Here is an 18,469-nt window from a genome sequence, read left to right as displayed (position 1 = left end):
GAATTGGAACCGATTCTTAGTTTTCTTTTTGTTAATTGGAAAGTTGTATGCCTCTCCATTTTTTATGGGCTTGAAAAGGAATGTTTGTATTGTATAAATATTGTTTAATTTGGTGTAAATAACCTTTATCCTTGGTATCTTTTGATATTGTAAACTACTAAATTTATATAAAAAAAAGATGTTATGTTATGTTGACTCAGCTGATCCCCTGCCAGGATCAGCTGAACCGACAGGGAGAACTGCGATTCCTCTCTCCCTCCCTTCCTCACACTCACCAATCCCCCCAGCCACCCTCCACAGCCATCCACTGTCCTCTCCCCCAACATCCCTAAAAATCACCTAACACCCCCCCCCCTCATATCACCTGATACCCCTAACATCCTCCAATATCACCCTAACATCCCCCGATACACCCCAACATCACCTGACATCCCCGTACCTTCCAATGAAAAATAGGCAGGAGGGAAGCCCACTCCCTCCAGCCCATAGAGCCGCCTCTTCAGAATGACGGGCCTTCCCCCTAGTAAGATGTCCAAGTGCTAGTTTTTATGATTTCTTCTGGATATCTATCTTTTTTGAAAGTGAGCCTAACTGGACTAACATGGCTACCATACCATTTTACCAAAAAAGAATTTGCAAGTATGTTGAAAGATGTGAGTGAATTCCAGAGCAGGTTTATAGCACCAATGGCTATTTGTATGTATTTTATGGGGGTCACTAATCAAAATATGCTGTTTCAGGAAGCAATGATATAATGAGTAACGGCGCATGAATAGCAGCACAGACAGCAGACAAGATTGGATTCTGTTGAATTTGTGGCATTGGGAACTATACCCCTGAGGAAACCTTGAATGGTGAAACAGCGATTTCTGTTGAGAGGAGATGTGTTCCTTTTTGTGAAATATTCCATAATGACGCTGCTTTATCAATGCAAATGACTATGGGCTTCTTTTACTAAGCCGTGATAGCGTTTTTAGCGCGGGCAAGATTTTAGCGCAGGCTAAACCTGTGCTACATGGCTAGAACTAACGCCAGCTCAATGCTGGCATTAAGGTCTAGCACGCATGGCAATTCAGCATGCACTTAGCGTTTTTAGCGCACATAGGATTTTAGTGTGCGCTGAATTGCCACGTGCGCTTGACCTTAACGCTAGCATTGAGCTGGCATTAGTTCTAGCTGCGTAGCGTGGGTTTATCACACGTTAAAACCCTATCGCAGCTTAGTAAAAGGAGCCCTATGTGTTCTAGAAAAGTGCAAGTTGCAAGTGCAAACAGCTGCAATTTAATATGAAGATTGGAAAGTGAAAAAGAAGATTTAAGTGATCAGAGCACACATTCACTGGTTTGTGACTATATGTACCGTATGTATATTTTATAAAGTGAGAGGTTTTTTAAGAACTGATAAATAATACTTGCACCTGTATCAAGTTGAGACAATTTAAAAATCTCAATTTGATGGCCTTTTTCCTCTCTGATAAAAAGATTTGATTTAGAAACTAGATTATTTCAATATAAGTTGGGTGTGAGTTGGTATTGTGTGCCTTGTTCGTTGGTTGTTTGAGTACTGTCTACTGGTACCTACCAGTCTGTATCAGATGCCACAGTATTTACTGAGTCTATATTGAATGTATGAATGTATGGCTTGGAAAAATTATGTTAGAGGTCTCTTCCTATCTTGATTTTGGAAAATTGTTAAAGACTCAACTCTTTGATAGACTGGTATCTTAATGCTTCTTAATGCTACTTCATTTTTTCAATCAAGTTCCTTATATTCAACTTGAGGTATTTTATCTGTTCTATGTATAACTTCTTTCCCTGCCAGGTCGGTATTTTCAGCATTATATTGTAAATGCTTTCTGTCTTTATCTGTTTTTAAGTTCATTATTCTAATTTGTATTTTATCTGTTTTTAAGTTCATTATTCTAATTTGTATTTTATCTGTATCCCATGTATTAGCTCACCTTGTGAACCGCCTTAGAACTTTTTTGGTATGGCGGTATATAAGAATAAAATTATTATTATCATTATATGGCAGGAAATGGGAATATCAATTCCTTCCAATATCTTACCTCAATTAAGTTTCAACCTTCAAGTTTTATTAGTCTTGATATACCACAGATTTTGAACAGCATCTCAATATTTTGCTTGATTTGTTCAGAAAAGGAATCTATTCTGTATTTAACCTAGTAATATCACCTCTGGGTGAGACCTGATTAATGCTTTACAAAATAATTCTGTCAGGCTTAAATAGACAGCAGAGAGCAGAACAGCTCAGCAGGGCTTGTGATGAAAAGGGATGTCGAGAGTTTAAGAACTTCTATTTGTTGCCTTCAGCTCTGCAAGTTCTTAAACTGTGAAAACATCAAATACAGCTGAAGACAAGGACTAGTCTTTCCAAACACAGTATCTTTCTTCTTCCCTGCTATGATGGGGTGCTGAAAAGTTCTCAGCCCAACCAAGAAGAGAATGGTGTGAATAATGGTTCAATCAATCAGAGGAGGGAAATTCGATAGTGACATAAGGAAGTATTTCTTCACAGAAAGGGTTGTAGATCACTGGAACAAGCTTCCAGAGCAGGTGATCAAGGCCACCAGCGTTATTGACTTTAAGAATAAATGGGATGCCCTAGTAGGATCCTTACGAGGGTCGAGTTAAGGAACTAGGTCATTAGTACTCAGACTTAATGGGGTGGGTCAGTAGAGTGGGCAGACTTGATGGGCTATAGCCCTTTTCTGCCGTCATCTTTCTATGTTTCTATGTTTCTATGTTTCTAATGATATGAAACAATGTCAAAACTGAGAATTTTGTTTCTGCAAATTGGAATTTAATGAAATAAGATAACATTTTCAGCTGCAGTGGCAAAATAATGCTCAGAATTTAGGAAGTTGATTAGTTGGGTTAAGAACTTTCTAGCACCCCCTCATATTATCTGCCATTTAGAATTTTGTTCTGGTTGCTTATGAAAAAAAAAAAAAAGTGTGATTGTAACTGAAATGTTAAGGACAGACCTTAAAAAATCACCTTCAGGGAAAACACCAGATTTTACAAAAAATGAACCCATGTCACCAAATTACTTGTGTTCAGTCAACAATAGGGCTCATTTACTACATCACATTAAAGGGCAAATTCTATAAGAAGCGCCCAAAAGTTAGGCGCCTATATAGGCACTGTTCAGCACAATTCAAGTAAAATTGGGTGCTGTGTAGTGAATCATGCTGAGCGGCACCTATTTTGGAGGCGCCCAATAAATAGGCCAACTCTAGACACAACTAAAAGTTAGGCGCTCATGCGAGCACTAAAGCACGCTTAAGAGCAGTGATTCTGTAAGAAGGCACCTAACACATAGCCACGCCCACACCTAACAAGCATAGCGCCTATGTTTTTGAAGGCTGTCTAAATTTTTAGAGGCGCCTTGTTTCAGAATCGCGCCTATGTTTCAATCAGTGCTGATTAAAAAGCTTAATTGAGCTTGTAATTCAGTTTAGATAGGCACCTTATCTAGTTGGGCGCCTCCAAAATAGGTGCCTAACTTTAGGCCCTGGTTACAGAATTTGGGCCTAAGTACTTAACGTGAAGTTTAATACATAACTATCAGCAGTTAGTGAGGATCTGAGACATTTCTGCAGTTACTGCATATTAACCTCCAAATTCTATATAAAGCACTATAAATTGCATGTGCAAATTTGGGCATGCACCCAGTTTGTGCACACAATTTAACTGATTGAGCCAATTAGCACCGATAATTGGGATCTTAATAAGTAATTACTGACGCTTATTGGATTGAATTAATATGCACACATGTAAATTTTACACACAGGTCCAAAAAGAGGGCAAAGAAATGGGAAGATCAGGGGCAGATCAGGGGCATTCCTACAAGTTACACATGTAGTTATATGATGGGCTGCTGAAAATTTCTCAGCCCAAGCAAGAAGAGAATGATATGGAGCCATGAAACTTTATGTTTATTAAAAACTTTCTATACCGCATGACAACCTAAAAAAGGATCCAAGCAAGTCATTCCACACTTTTCATTTCAATGATAAGAAATGAAACTATAGGCCCATAGCTAATATTCCTTACCTAGCCAAATTAACAGAAAAGATAGTATACAATCAAATCTCAGAATTCGTAGAAATGACAAATGTCCTTCATCCTAATCAAACAGGCTTCAGACAATATCACTCCACGGAACACTCCTTGATAGGCATGACTTCTTCCATACTCTATCATCTCGACCATCATTCATCTGTCCTTCTGATCTCAATTGATCTCTCATCGGCCTTTGATACTATTGATCATGCTCTTTTACTTAATAGACTTCAATCTATCGGTATCTCAGATCAGGTACTTTCTTGGTTTCATTCTTATTTTGACAATCACTTTTCTACAGTTAACTTTAATAACACCACTTCCAAAAGTTTTTCAGTTCCATATGGAATTCCACAGGGATCTATCCTATCTCCTCTTTTATTCAATATTTTTCTTGCTCTCCTCATGACCCTTTGTCAATCTATTGGTTTTACCGTATTCGCATATGCGGATGATATACAACTTCTACATTCCCTGGATCCCAACAGTTCTTCTGAAATATCTACTATTAATACCAAACTTGAACAGATTCATCATTGGCTCGAAATAAATAGACTAGCCCTAAATATTGACAAAACAAATGTCTTGCTATTTCCCTGGAAAGACAATTGCACTCTTTCCTGTCCAATCACTATTAAAGGCATTTCTTTGAAACTTATTCATAAGATCAGGATTCTCGGAGTTATTTTTGATGAAAAATTAACTTACCACGATCATAATAGTCATGTCGTGAAATCTACTTTTTATAGTCTCCATCAAATTCGCTCAATGAAAAAATTTCTATGCCCAAAATCCTTGAATATATTGATACACTCCTTAGTTATTTCAAAGATCGATTATTGTAATGCCTTATTTAAAAGAATAGCCCAAAAAGAAATCAAACGCTTACAAATTATACAAAATGCCTCGATTAAACTTATCAAAAACACTAAGAAATTCGATCACGTTACGCCTTTACTTGAGAAAGCACATTGGCTGCCGGTCGCCTATCGAATAATGTACAAATTAAGTTTGCTCACTCTCAAATCTATAATTTTCAAAACCCCAGCATTTATTTATAAACTTTTAATCCCCTATAATACTTCGAGAGTATTACGGTCAACAGAACAACATCTGTTGGTTGTTCCTTCGTTAAAAGTTATTGGTACACGACGTCATTCTATTTTCTCAGTTACGGCTCCCCAAGCTTGGAATGCCCTGCCAATTTACCTAAGAGAAGAAAGAATTCTAGACAAATTTAAGAGCAAACTTAAGGGATTCCTTTTTAAAGACGCTTTTAGTGATTAATTGAATTTTTTCATTTTTACATTTTATATTAAATCTCTTCCCCTTTTCCCAATGTTATTTTACCTTAATTGTTTCTTTTATATTGAATTGTATTTCTTCCCACAACTTTACCTTTTTCTGATCATATATGTTAAATAGTCTTGTTGATATGTTTAGTCATGTTATTTTATGTTATGTACTTTTACAATATTTTAACATGTTTAATATTAATTTTTATTAGTTATGTATGTTTACCCTAACTTTGTAATTTTTAGCTGTACATCGCTTAGAATCTGGAGTAGGCGATTAATGAAATCTTATAATAAACTTGGAAACAAAAAAGCGTCAAGAAAAGTGTGGAATAGTTTGCAAGTTTCATGGCTCCATATCATTCTCTTTTTGATTGGGCTGAGAAATTTTTGGTGGAACCCTCGTAGAATAAGGGAGGGATCTGCGCTTAATTTAGGAATGAGGATTTGCACTGTGTTTTAGTTTTCAGGGACAGCGTCCCGAAGCTGTGAGCGGGGACAACGGACCGGCGATTGCTTCCCCTCCCTGCCTCCCTCCCTCCAGCACCAATTCAAACCCCCCCCCCCCCAGTTCACCGCAGCCACTGCTTCTTGCCACCTAGAAGCTTTCTTCCCAGTGTCTATTCTGACGTCGAAGAGGAAGTTCCGGGAACTTACGCTCCGACATCAGAATTGGCATCGGGAAGAAGGCTTCTGGGCGGCAAGAAGCAGCGGCTGCGGCGGACCCGGTGGGGTTGAATCGGTGCTGGAGGGAGGGAGGCAGGCTTTAGCACAGCAGGGAGAGAGGGAGGCAGGCAGGTAGGCTTAGGGGTAGGAGGTGGGACAAAGTCTGTAAGGCAGTGAGGGGGACATAGGAAGGAGGCACTGAGGGCACTAAGGACATGGGAAGGGGCACTAAGGACATGGGAAGGAGGCACTGGGGCACTAAGGACACAGGAGGGGGCACTAAGGACATAGGAAGGAAGTAGGGAGGGAATAGAAAAGGACAATTGTTGGGCCTGAGTGCAGAAAGAAAGAAAGAAATGAAAGAAAGGATGCACAGTCAGAAGGAAATGCAACCAGAGACTCATGAAATCACCAGACAGCAAAGGTAGGAAAAATAATTTTATTTTCAATTTAGTGATCAAAATATGTCAGTTTTGAGAATTTATATCTGCTGTCTATATTTTGCACTATATTTGTCTATTTTTCTATAGTTACTGAGGTGACATTACATATTTTAAAGTCATCTGCCTTAACATTTTTGAAACCCCCCCAAATATAAATAATAATTAACATTTTCTCTGCGTACAGTGTGTTTTGTGTTTTTTTTTAAGATTTTATGGTTACCATTATGAATTATTAAGATATTATGTGTACATGAAAAATGAATGGAAGAAATTGGGGGTAGGATTGGGGGTGCGGCTAGGGCAGGATTGGGGTGGGGCTACAGCAGGATTGGGGGCGGGACTGACAATTAATAGATGTCCCGTTTTGATGAAAAAAATTAATGGTCACATTATGAATACTGGGCATGCAGAGGGACAAAATCTGAATCTAGCGTGGAGGAGAAGTGTTCTAATTGTTAAAGCAATGGACAAGGAAACCAGGGCTCAAATTCAATTTCTCTTACTAATGCTCCTTCTGATCTTGATCAAAGTCACTTTTCCCCCGATATTCAAAACTATTTAACTGGCCAGTTAAATAGCATATCCACGCCTAACTGCAGATATTTAGTGGGAGATAGCCAGCTATCTCCCACTAAATATTCACAGTTAGCAACAAAAATAGACCATATAAATAGCAGGCCTATCTTTAGGCAATAAAGGTCTGATTCTATATATAGTGGCCAAAAACCCGGTGCTGACAAGAATGGTGCTTAACGCAATTCTGCAAGGGCACATACCTTTTATAGAATTGCAACAAGCACCTGTATGTCGCATAACTTTTAGGTGCACCCATTTAGGCCAGCTAAACCAGGTCTTAAAGCTTGCGCCTATGTTGTGCACAGATCAGGTGTATTCTATAACAATGTGCTTAACTTTTAGGAACGCCCATGATCTGCCTACGATTGGCCCACAATCCACCCATGATTCATTCCTGGTCACCTCCCGTTTTCAAACTTACACACTGCAACTGGTGCATAATTTTTTTTAGAATTGTGCTTTCCAATCTGTACGTGTAACTTTTAATTAATGCCAGTTAGTGTTAATTACAATGTTAAGTGCCAGTTGTCAGTGCCGATTAGTCCAATTAATCAATTAATGCAAATCGTTAAGGTACCATATACAGAATTTGGGGGTATTTAACCAGTCAGCGCTGAATAGAGGCATAATGGTTAAGTTACCAGAGCTAAAAATATAAATGGATTCAATGCCAGTCAATGGAAATGGCCCAACAACATCGGGCACCAGCTGAATATTGGGCCCCATAATCTCCCTTTGTCTCAGCAACCCACTAAGACTGTAAGTTCTTTGGAGCCAAGAATTACCATATATGAATATTTATAATCATTCTATAGCACTGCTGTATCCAAAAGAACTTTAATAATAAGCATTATTTGAACTATAAGGAAAATAAGGGGAATACCCTGGGATGTTGTGAATGAAGACTTATTGCATCTTTAGGAAAACATGGGCAAAGGCAGTAAGAGGGCATATTCAGGGGCACTCTCTGGTTAAGTGCCACTGAATATCCCCAAATAGTTCAAGTTCAGCTTTAACAGACAATTTAAACAGCCAGGAGTTTAAATTGCTTTGAATAGCAACCCCTTCATTTCTATCCCACAGGTGGATTTGAAGAGGCAACAAAAATATTCAAGCAGGTGAATTCTAAATAGATACATGACAGCAGATAAAACATTTCCACCAATGAAAGTGCCAGGTATGAGATAATGCAGCCATTACTATGCACTGTCAGATACCAGTCTGTGAAACAAAATTAGATGCCAAAGTACTTGCAAAGATACCATTGTTTCTCAAGGACACACAAGGCAGTATAAATACTGCATGCAAGGCTAGGTGTTAAGACTATTTTCATGATAGAAAAATGAAGATTAGAAGAACGAAATGACAAGATACATGAACGATGGAGCGGTATTTCCTATTTCTGTGAAAATATGCATGAAATAGGATATGCTGATGGGAAATCTAAATCATGACAGCTGATGAAGCTCCCAGGGTATAGTTAACATGAACACATGTTGTTTTTTTTAAAAAAAACTGCAAGCATTAAGCAAAAAATCTATCTGGGTTGAGTAAAATATAATTTTTCAATCTGGTTATCTCTCAGGGATCAATTCACTGAACTTTGGGAAGCACCAAAATTTATGACTGGAAGATATTCAGTCACCTTGAAGAATAAAAATCTATTTATCCTAATTTAGAAAAGGCAGATGGTTGAGTTGAACTATATTTGACAGTATTATTGTATTCATATGGTATGTGATGGCTTGCTACTCCCTGTGACCAGCCAATAAATAAAGTTAAAAATATAGAGGATATGTGAAGGAGGTTGAACTTTTGTGAGGGATTATGTGCACATTGGATAGGAATGGGAGTATTATGTTTTGCTAAGGTATAGATGTTTCTGTGTATGTGGGGACATGTAGGTGTGGAGATGTGCAAAGCATGTGTTTCAGAAGTTTGTAGAGTAATGTGTGGTAGGACTGTGTGTTAATAGGAATTGTGAGGTATATGCTTTTAGGGATATGGCTCTGAGTACATAGGACTCTGTGAACCAAAGAGTAGTGTTAGCTATTTATCCTATTGCTCTCTGGATTGTATAGGTGTAGATTTCTAAGTATGTGCTGGGGCAGATGTATGTCTTTGCAAAAACTTAGGAGGGCGCAGAGTTTGTATTTGTGGTGGTAGTGTATTTTGAGGAAATGTGATGGGAATATTTGATAGTGTAAGTAGGGCAGGGATGTTTGTGGGCTATATGAATGCATGTGCAAGGAGGTTGTAAGTGTAGGGTTTGTGAGATATTAATGTGAGTGTGAGTTGGTCCAAGTATGTGTACATGTGTGTAGTAAAAGTGTAGGAGTGGTACTGGAGTGTGTGGGAGGTTGTATACAAGTGTATGTGATGGTATTTAGTGATGTGTGTCTTTTATGTGGTGTGGCTGTGTTATAGGAGGGTATATGGAGAGTGTGGGTATAAGAGAAGTGCAAGCATTGTTGAGGTAGGATGTTGGGGTGCAGAGTGTATATATGAGATGGGAGCTTATGTATGCATAGTAAGGGGGGAGGTGCGGTCCGTCCTGGGTGCCATCTTAGTGAGAGCACAGGCACCCATCCTCCTCTCTGCTGCCCCGCTGCCGCACATGCGCACCACTTCCCTTCCCCCATACCTCTGTAATGTTTTTGGCACAAGCAGCAACCCCCCAAGCTGCTGTCGCACCATACAGGCTTGTCACTTCTCTTCCCTGTACCTCTGTAACTTTTTGGCACAAGCAGCAACCCCCCAAGCTGCTGTCACACCAGTGTCAGCTCTTCTTCCAATATCACTTCCTGGACCTGCACCTAGGAAGTGGTATCAGAGGAAGAGCCGACTCTCGCACGACAGCAGCTTGGGGGTTGCTGCTTGTGCCAAAAAGTTACAGAGGTACAGGGAAGGGAAGCAGCAAGCCTGTGGCAGGAGGGGGCGGTAAAGGAGCATGTGGAAGTGGGGGATGGAGAAGGCAGGGGAGGGGTACCACCACCCCAAGCACCTCACACCTTCGCTACACCACTGTATGTATGGGATGCTAGTTGGGATATGTATGGAAGGGGTAGGAAGAGTGGGTATAAGTGTGTAAGGGGTGTAGGTGTGGGGTATATTTGGTAGTTTTTGAGAAGGATGTGTGCATGGGGGTGTGAGAAATGTGGGAGCTGAGAAGGTGTGTGCCAGTCTGTGTTGAAGTATGTGGGATGTAGATGTATTTGTGTAGATGTAGGGTGGAGGTGTAGATGTATTTGACTGTGTATATATTTGTACACATGTGGGAAGTATAAGTTCTAGTGGGGTTGTATTCATGTTTGTTGAGGTAACACATGGAATGTGTATAAATGTGTAAAAATGTTCTCTGATCATCATCTGATAACCTTCACAACTCGACACCCTCCTCCCCAGACATGACCAATCCTCACAAAATGTATTCAGGAATCTTCAGGCTATTGATCTGTGCACTCTCTCTGCCACTATCACCCCCTTCTCTCAAATTCAGCGCTATGCAAATCTGTCAATGAAGCAGTCTCTTCTTATAATATTATCCTCTCCTCTGTCCTTGATACATTTGCTCCTCCCATTTCACGTCCTGTATGACGTGCCAAACCTCAGCCCTGGCTGACCTCTATGATCCACTACTTACATTTCTGTGCCAATCATGCTCATGCTGACTTTGTTCACTTCAAATTCCTGCTGACCTCCTTCCATCTGCCCTTTCTCTTGTGAAACTACTGCGCCCACTTGACTGATTCTTTTAGATCCAATCTACACTGTCTCTTTGCCATGCTTAACTCTCTTCTCAAAGTGCCCTCACCTCCAACTCCTCCACTTTCTCCCCAGTCCATGGTGGAGTACTTCCACAACAAGGTTAACAAGATTAACCTTGAGTTCTTGACCGAATCGCCTCCACCTCTCCAACTTCCCATCCGCCCCTTCAACTCATGCTGTCTTTTCTTCCTTCTCTGAAATCATGGAGGAAACCGAACATTTTCTCTACTACTTCACCTGTTCCTCCAATCCCACCCCCTCCCATCTACTGATCACCATCTCTCCTACTATCATCCCCACTATCTGCCATATCCTTAACCTTTCCCCCTATACTGTGACTGTACCTGACATCTTCAAACATGTCATAGTTACGCTGCTTCCAAAAAATACACATTGGACCCTACCTGCTCCTCCAATTATCACCCTTCCTCCCCTTCTTATCCAAGCTATTCAAATGTTCTGCTCACCTATCTAGCTGTCTATGGCAATTGACACTATATATCACCACCTACTCATTGATACGCTGTCCTTACTAGGATTTCAGGGCTTTATTATCTCATGCTTTTCTTCCTACCTTTCCCATCACATTTTTAGCGTGTGCTCTGGAGGATCCTCCTCTGCTGCCAATCTGCTATCAGTCGACATACCTCAAGGCTCTGTCCTAGGACCTCTTCTTTTCTCCATCTATATTTCTTCCCTTGGAGCTCTATTTTCCTCCCACGGTTTCCAGTACCATCTTTATGCTGACGACTCATAAATCTATCTCTTTATGCCTGAAATTTCTATGGCAATCCAGGCCTGAATCTTGGCCTGCTTGTCTGGTATTGCTGCATGGATGTCTCGCCACCATCTAAAGTTAAACACAGCCAAGACAGAATTCCTTATCTTTCCTCCTAAACCTTCATCTCCTTTCCCTATGTTCTCAATTTCAGTGGATAATTCTCTTATCCTCCCTGTCTCGACAGCTCACAACCTTGGGGCCATCTTTGATTCATCTCTGTCCTTCTCTGCGCTTATACAACAAACCACCAAAACTTGTTACTTCTTTCTATACAACCCCACCAAAATCCAGTTTACTTTCTGAGCACGCTATCAATACCATTATCCACATCCTCGTCACTTCTCACCTGGATAACTGCAACGTGCTTCTCACGGGTCTCCTGCTAACCCATCTCTCCTCCCATCAATCTGTTCAGAATTCTGCTATGTGCCTTGTATTCCAACAGGGTCTTTTTGCTCATATTACCCCTCTCAAGTCGCTTTATTGGTTCCCTGTTCACTTCCGCATACAGTTCAAAACTCCTCAATATTCATGGCTCCTCAATATCTCTCCTCTCTTACCTCTCCCTACACCCTGCCCCGGGAACTCTGTTTTTTGGATAAGTCTCTCTTGTCTGTACCCATCTCCTCTACTGCCAACTCCCAACTCCGCCCCTTCTGCACAACCTACCTGAATGAGTATGCCAGGCTCCATCACTGGTGGCATTCAATTCCAGACTCAAAACCCACTTTTTCAAAGCTGCATTTAGGTCCTAACTCTGTTCTTAGTCCTTCTGTAGCCCCTACCCTCACTACTTATTCCCTGTGTAGCCCCACTCTTGTTTGTCCCTTCATGAGCACCATATATTTATCCAACATATGTCCTGTGTGTCTGTCATAACTTAGATTGTAAGCTCTTTCTAGCAGGGACCGTCTCTTGCGTGTTTAATGTACAGCATTGTGTGCATCTGGTAGCACTGTAGAAATAATAAATAGTAGTAGTAGTACCATGTTTCCCTGAAAATAAGACACTGTCTTATATTAATTTGGGGCCCAAAAAAGGCACTAGGTCTTATTTTTGGGGATGTCTAATTTTTTTCATGTACAATGATCATCTCTCCTTTCCTCCACCTCAATTCTTCCCATTTCCTTTCTCTCCCCCACATGTGCAGCATCTTTCCTTCCCTCTCACCCATCCCCTTGTACAGTATCTTTCTATCCCTCCCTCCCATCCCTTGTACAGCAGAACCCTTGCAGCTCTATCTCTCCCTCCCATCCCTTGTGCAGCAGAACCCTTACAGCTTCTATCCTTCCCTCCCTTCACTTGTGCAGGGGAACCCTTGCAGCTTCTATCCCTCCCTCCCATCCCTTGTGCAGCAGAACCCTTACAGCTGCTATCCTTCCCTCCCATCCCTTGTGCAGCAGAACCCTTGCAGCTTCTATCCCTCCCTCCCATCCCCCCGTGTAGCATCTTTCTGTCCCCCCCCCCGCCGCCATGCCCCCCTCCCCCTGACCCATCTCTCCCTCCCATCTGAACCATGAGACAGAAATAAATACCTTATAACAATCAGGCAGCGTCAGCAGCAATCTAGACAGGCTGCTTTGCGGCCTGGGCCGTTCCACTGCCACGTTGCTAATGACATCATCAGTGATGCAGCAGAGGAACAGCCCAGGCCGCAAAGCAGCCTGTCTAGCTTGCTGCCATTGCTGCTGATTTGTTATAAGGTATTTCTTTCTGTCTTGCGGTTCGGATGGGAGGGAGAGATGGATTGGAGGGGAGCGCTGCTGCTGCCACTGGCAACTAGGGCTAATTTTAGGGGGTAGGGCTTATATTAAGACCTACCTGAAAATCATGCTAGGGCTTATTTTGGGGGTAGGTCTTATTTTCAGGGAAACAGGGTAGGTGTCTATATAGGGGGTGCTTTAGAAATATAGTTTAGGTAGCTCTGGAATTGCTATGTGATACTATCCTTCACTACTCATTTTTCTATCTAGTCAACATTCAGCTGGCAGCAATGAGCATTTTTTTTTTAACATTGCCTACTATGGGCAGAATTGTCTTATTTAAGACCAGGCCATGACCAGCCATTGACACTGACAATTCGAGGCTGACCAGACAGGAGGAAGCCATCAATATTTATATTGGTCCTGGGCAATAATTAGCCAAGCACCCACATAAGGCTATCTTGACAGATTGATTCCCACCCCCTTTCTCCTTCTAATTACCTTCCCCCTGGAAGATCATTGCCATCCTCCTAGTGGCGTAGTAAGGGGAGGGGGATGGACCGCCCCGAGCACCATCTTGGTGAGAGCATGGCACCTCTTTGCTCCACATGCCACATTTTCCTCAACCCCTCTCCATACCTTTTTAAATCTTCACCAGCGTGAGCAACTTCTCTGGCCTGCTGCTCGCGCCAACTTGGCTTCCCTCTGAAATTACTTTCTGGTCGTGGAGTCAGGAAGTGACATCAGAGGGAAAGCCAGCACCTGCATGAGCAGCAAGACAGAGAAGTGGCTCATGCTGACAAAGACTTAAAGAGGTACATGGAAGGGAGGGCATGAGTGTGTTGTGGGGGGAAGGGAAACAGTGGGAGTGCAGAGGAGGGTACAGGTGGGCACCACTGCCCCAGGCACCTCCTAACTTCACTATGTCACTTCATCCTCCTCCCAATTCTTGAAAAAAGTATTACTATCTCCCTCCTAACTCCCCTTCCCACAGCACAATCTGATCTCCTCTGGCTGCTGCCCTCCTCCCTCCTCCCCCCACTAGACCCTACCTTCTTCTGAGAGCTCCCCCTAATTTCCCCTTTAGCCCATCCTTGGCCTTATATCTGTATGATCTCTGGTGCTCTAGTTGAAAAAGGGCTGAAGCAATGCCCACTTGCTCCTGCCCATAATGGATTCTGCTTCAAAATGACTGCTGCAACCTCTAGTGGCACTTTCAAGGTACTTCTTCTGCCCACTTAAATTGCTTTGAATATTGAGTCCTATGTCTCTATCTGTCTGAAAGGTCCAGTACCAGGCAGTACCAGGAGATGTCAAACAGGAAATAGGACTGAGTATGTTTAATCTCTTGGTGGACACTTCATCCTGGGAGGATGGGGAGGGTAAAGAACTAAGAAAAGGAAGGATTTTGCAAAGAAAAGGCCAGGGAAAAAAAGGAGACAATAGCATATAGAGCAGCGGTCTCAAACACGCGGCCCACAGGCCGCATGTGGCTCTCCAGGTTTTATTTGCGGCCTGCGGTCTGGACGCAATCAACAGCATTTCTCTTCCCCTTTCTCTTCCTTTTGGAGCAGCAGCGTGTCTGGCCGGCTATCCACTCCTGCATCGGAAGCCTCTCTGACGTCACAACATCAGAGAGGCTTCAGACGCAGGCGCAGATCTCGCAAGGAGCCGCCACCCGCAGCTCTGAACAGAACGAGCTGGCCAGACATGCTGCTGCTCCACAAGGAAGAGAACGGAAGGGAAGGGGAAAGAGAAATGCTTCTGCTACATAGGAAAGGCTGCTGTACAGGGAAAGGGAGAGGGAGGGAAAGCGGAAGAGAAATGCCTCTCCTGCAGAGGAAAGGGGGAAGGGAAATGCTGCTTCTGTTGCTGCTGCACCCAATTGGGGAAAGAGAGGGAAGGAAGGAGAAGGGAGAGGAGAGGAACACGAGAAGAAGCCAAATTCATGGGAGGGAGGGAAGGAAAGGAGATATCAGACCATGGAGAGGGAGGTAGAGATGCCAGGGCATGGGGGAAAGGAAGGAGACAGATGGCAGACCAGGGGAAAGGAAGGAAGGAGGGAGGGAGAGAAAGGAAGGAAAGAGATGCCAGACCATGGAAATAGGACGGAAGAAGAGAGAGATAGGAAGGGAAGGTAAGACATGGAAACGTAGATTTTGAAAAGAAAGCAGAAAAATTGAACATTAAGTTAATGCCAAAGATGGATGCAAGGCAGAAAGTGAAGACGGAGAGAAAAACAGTCAAAGGACAAGAAGGCCCTGGAAACATAGTTGAAAGCACAGAAAAATAAAGTCACCAGACAACAAAGGTAGGGAAAATGATTTTATTTTCAATATAGTGATTGAAATGTGCCAGTTTTGAGAAAGAAAAGATATTAAACTTTAAATGTGAGGGCTGCAGAAAAAATAGAGTACTTGGAGGGCCGCAGAAAAAATAGTTAATGTCTTATTAAAGAAATGACAATTTTGCATGAGATAAAACTTTATAGTTTATATATCTTTCCTTTTAACTGTTAAAGGAAAGTTTTATAAACTATAAAGAGTTTTACCTCATGCAAAATTATCATTTCTTTAATAAGACATTAACTATTTTTTCTGTGGCCCTCCAAGTACCTACAAATCCAAAATGTGGCCCCGCAAAGGGTTTGAGTTTGAGACCACTGATATAGAGGGAAGAAAGGTATGAGAAGGGAAAACATTAGGAAGGAAGAGTCTCTTCAGAGAGAGGAAATGAGAAGGGGGAAATATCTTTAGGAAGAAAGAGTTAAAAGGTGGTAAAATATGTTTGGAAGGAGGCCTGAGAAGGGTGAAGAGCTATGTTCTCTTCTAAGTGGAGCACCTGAGCAATCGCTCATATATTCTAGGAGCATTGCTCACAGATTTTACATGGTTGCTCACAAAATACTTGCAAATCAGGAAAACTGCTAGTTTTTAGAACTTGTCTTTCACACAAAAATGAAATTTGCACATACCCAGTCAATCCTTGGAGGGAGCATTGGTGAAGAGCATCCAAAAATAGGGAGAGATAGAACGGGAAAAGCATTTGGAAGGAGGAAAAGAGCAGGTGCAAAAAGGGATAGGATGTCTTTAGAGAGGAAAGTATCCAAGGACAAAAAGGGGAAAAGTGCATTGAATGATGGTTTAATATTTGAAAAACTATTCAGTGTTAAACAACCTGAAAGTACTTAATACCATAAAAACCTCTGATCACACTACGAAATATTGTCTTAATAAGAATATTTCATGAATGTCCTGTTTAGATATAATCAAGTCCAATTCCATCGTGAAAACTCCCAGTGCCTTCTACTTTTATTACCCTGCCACAGGCATGAATACACATGGGATCTCATACTAAGCATTTTTCCCATAGACCAAAAGTAAAATACAATCCAATCCAAGAAGAAAACATATATAGTACAGGGCTCCATAGACGTTTTCACAGGGCAAGGGAAGGAGTGGAGAGAGGGGGCACGACTGGAGAAGGGAAGAGAGCAAGAATGGGGCATAGTACAAGAAAAGAAACAAGCAGATTTGAAGGGCAGTGACGTACCTAGCATATGTGACACCCGGGGCCCATCATTTTTTGACACCTCCCCCATCTATATGAAAAATATGATTTTTAGTAACAATCCACATATCGCACAACAAGAGTGTACCTAGAAAAAGGCAGCATCTTAAACACTGCAGTGAGCACTAGAACACCAACATATACATTGTAAAACTAAACAAGCCAGATCCTGCACAGTCAATTGATCCTGTACAGTCGATGCTATCAGAAAGCCATGTCCTTTCATACACACAGAGAGATACACCCTCGCCCAATATGGAATAATCCAAATTAAAAATATAAATATGTAGACAAAAGTTAAACTGAACTGCCAAGAAACCAGACTCTGCATACAATGCAACATCACAAAAACAGTAATGCATGTCCTCTAATACCGTGCAAAATATAAAGACAGTAGATGTAAATTTGAAAAAACGGATACATAACAATCAACACTTTACAAATAAAACAAATAATGAGAAATAATCCCAGTAAGCTCGGTCCCCATCCCCTCAAATCACCTGATTCCATCCACACAAGCCTTGAATTATTTTATATTGAACTTATTATATTACAGTATAAAAAGAAACAATATTTTGTACAATTTTCAATTTATAAATCAGCGTCTTCTCCCCACTCTCTCTTCCCCATTTCCTTTCAACGTCCTCAGCCCACTCTCTCTCCACTTTCCTTCAGCGCATGCACATAAAAACAAGCAAGTAATTTTATATCATTTTCATTCAATTCATTCATAGAAATTAAAGTCAAAATAATGCCAGTCACATAACAAAACATGATTTTACAAAAATAATTCCCTGCACACTCAAGCCTGCAAGGATTACTAGATGTCTTTCAGCAGCTCCCCTCCCTCCCTCCCCCTTACCTTTGTGGCCAAGTCAAAATGATCTACCAACAATAAAATTTTAAAAACACAAAGCACACTGTACGCAGAGAAAATGTTAATTATCATTTACATTCCGCGGGTTTTCAAAGATGTCAAGGCAGATGACTTTATGCAATGTCACCTCAGTAACAACTATACAAAAATAGACAAATATACCCCCTCCCTTTTTACTAAACCGCGATAGCGTTTTTTAGCACAGGGAGCTGCGCTGAATGCCCCACGCTGCTCTCGACGCTCATAGGCTCCCTGCGCTAAAAACTGCTATTGCGGTTTAGCCTATTCTCACGGTGGCCAATCCAGGTCACTAGTTAGTACCTGGCCAAAACCAAAGGAGTAGCAACATTCTATCTACCGATCCAGGGCAAGCAGTGGCTTCCCCCATGTCTTTCTCAATAACAGACTATGAACTTTTCCTCCAGGAAATTGTCCAAACCTTTGTTAAAACCAGCTACGCTATCCACTCTTACCACATCCTCTGGCAACGCGTTCCAGAGCTTAACTATTCTCTGAGTGGAAAAAAATTCCTCCTATTGATTTTAAAAGTATTTCCCGGTAACTTCATCGAGTGTCCCCTAGTCTTTGTAATTTTTGACGGAGTGAAAAATCGATCCACTTGTACCCATTCTACTCCACTCAGGATTTTGTAGACTTCAATCATATCTCCCCTCAGCCATCTCTTTTCCAAGTTGAAGAGCA

Source organism: Geotrypetes seraphini, chromosome 3 (genome assembly GCF_902459505.1).
Source record: "Geotrypetes seraphini chromosome 3, aGeoSer1.1, whole genome shotgun sequence".
NCBI classification, from domain to species: Eukaryota; Metazoa; Chordata; class Amphibia; order Gymnophiona; family Dermophiidae; genus Geotrypetes; species Geotrypetes seraphini.
The sequence above is the reverse complement of the archived record's forward strand: the minus strand, read 5'-3'. Positions refer to the sequence as shown.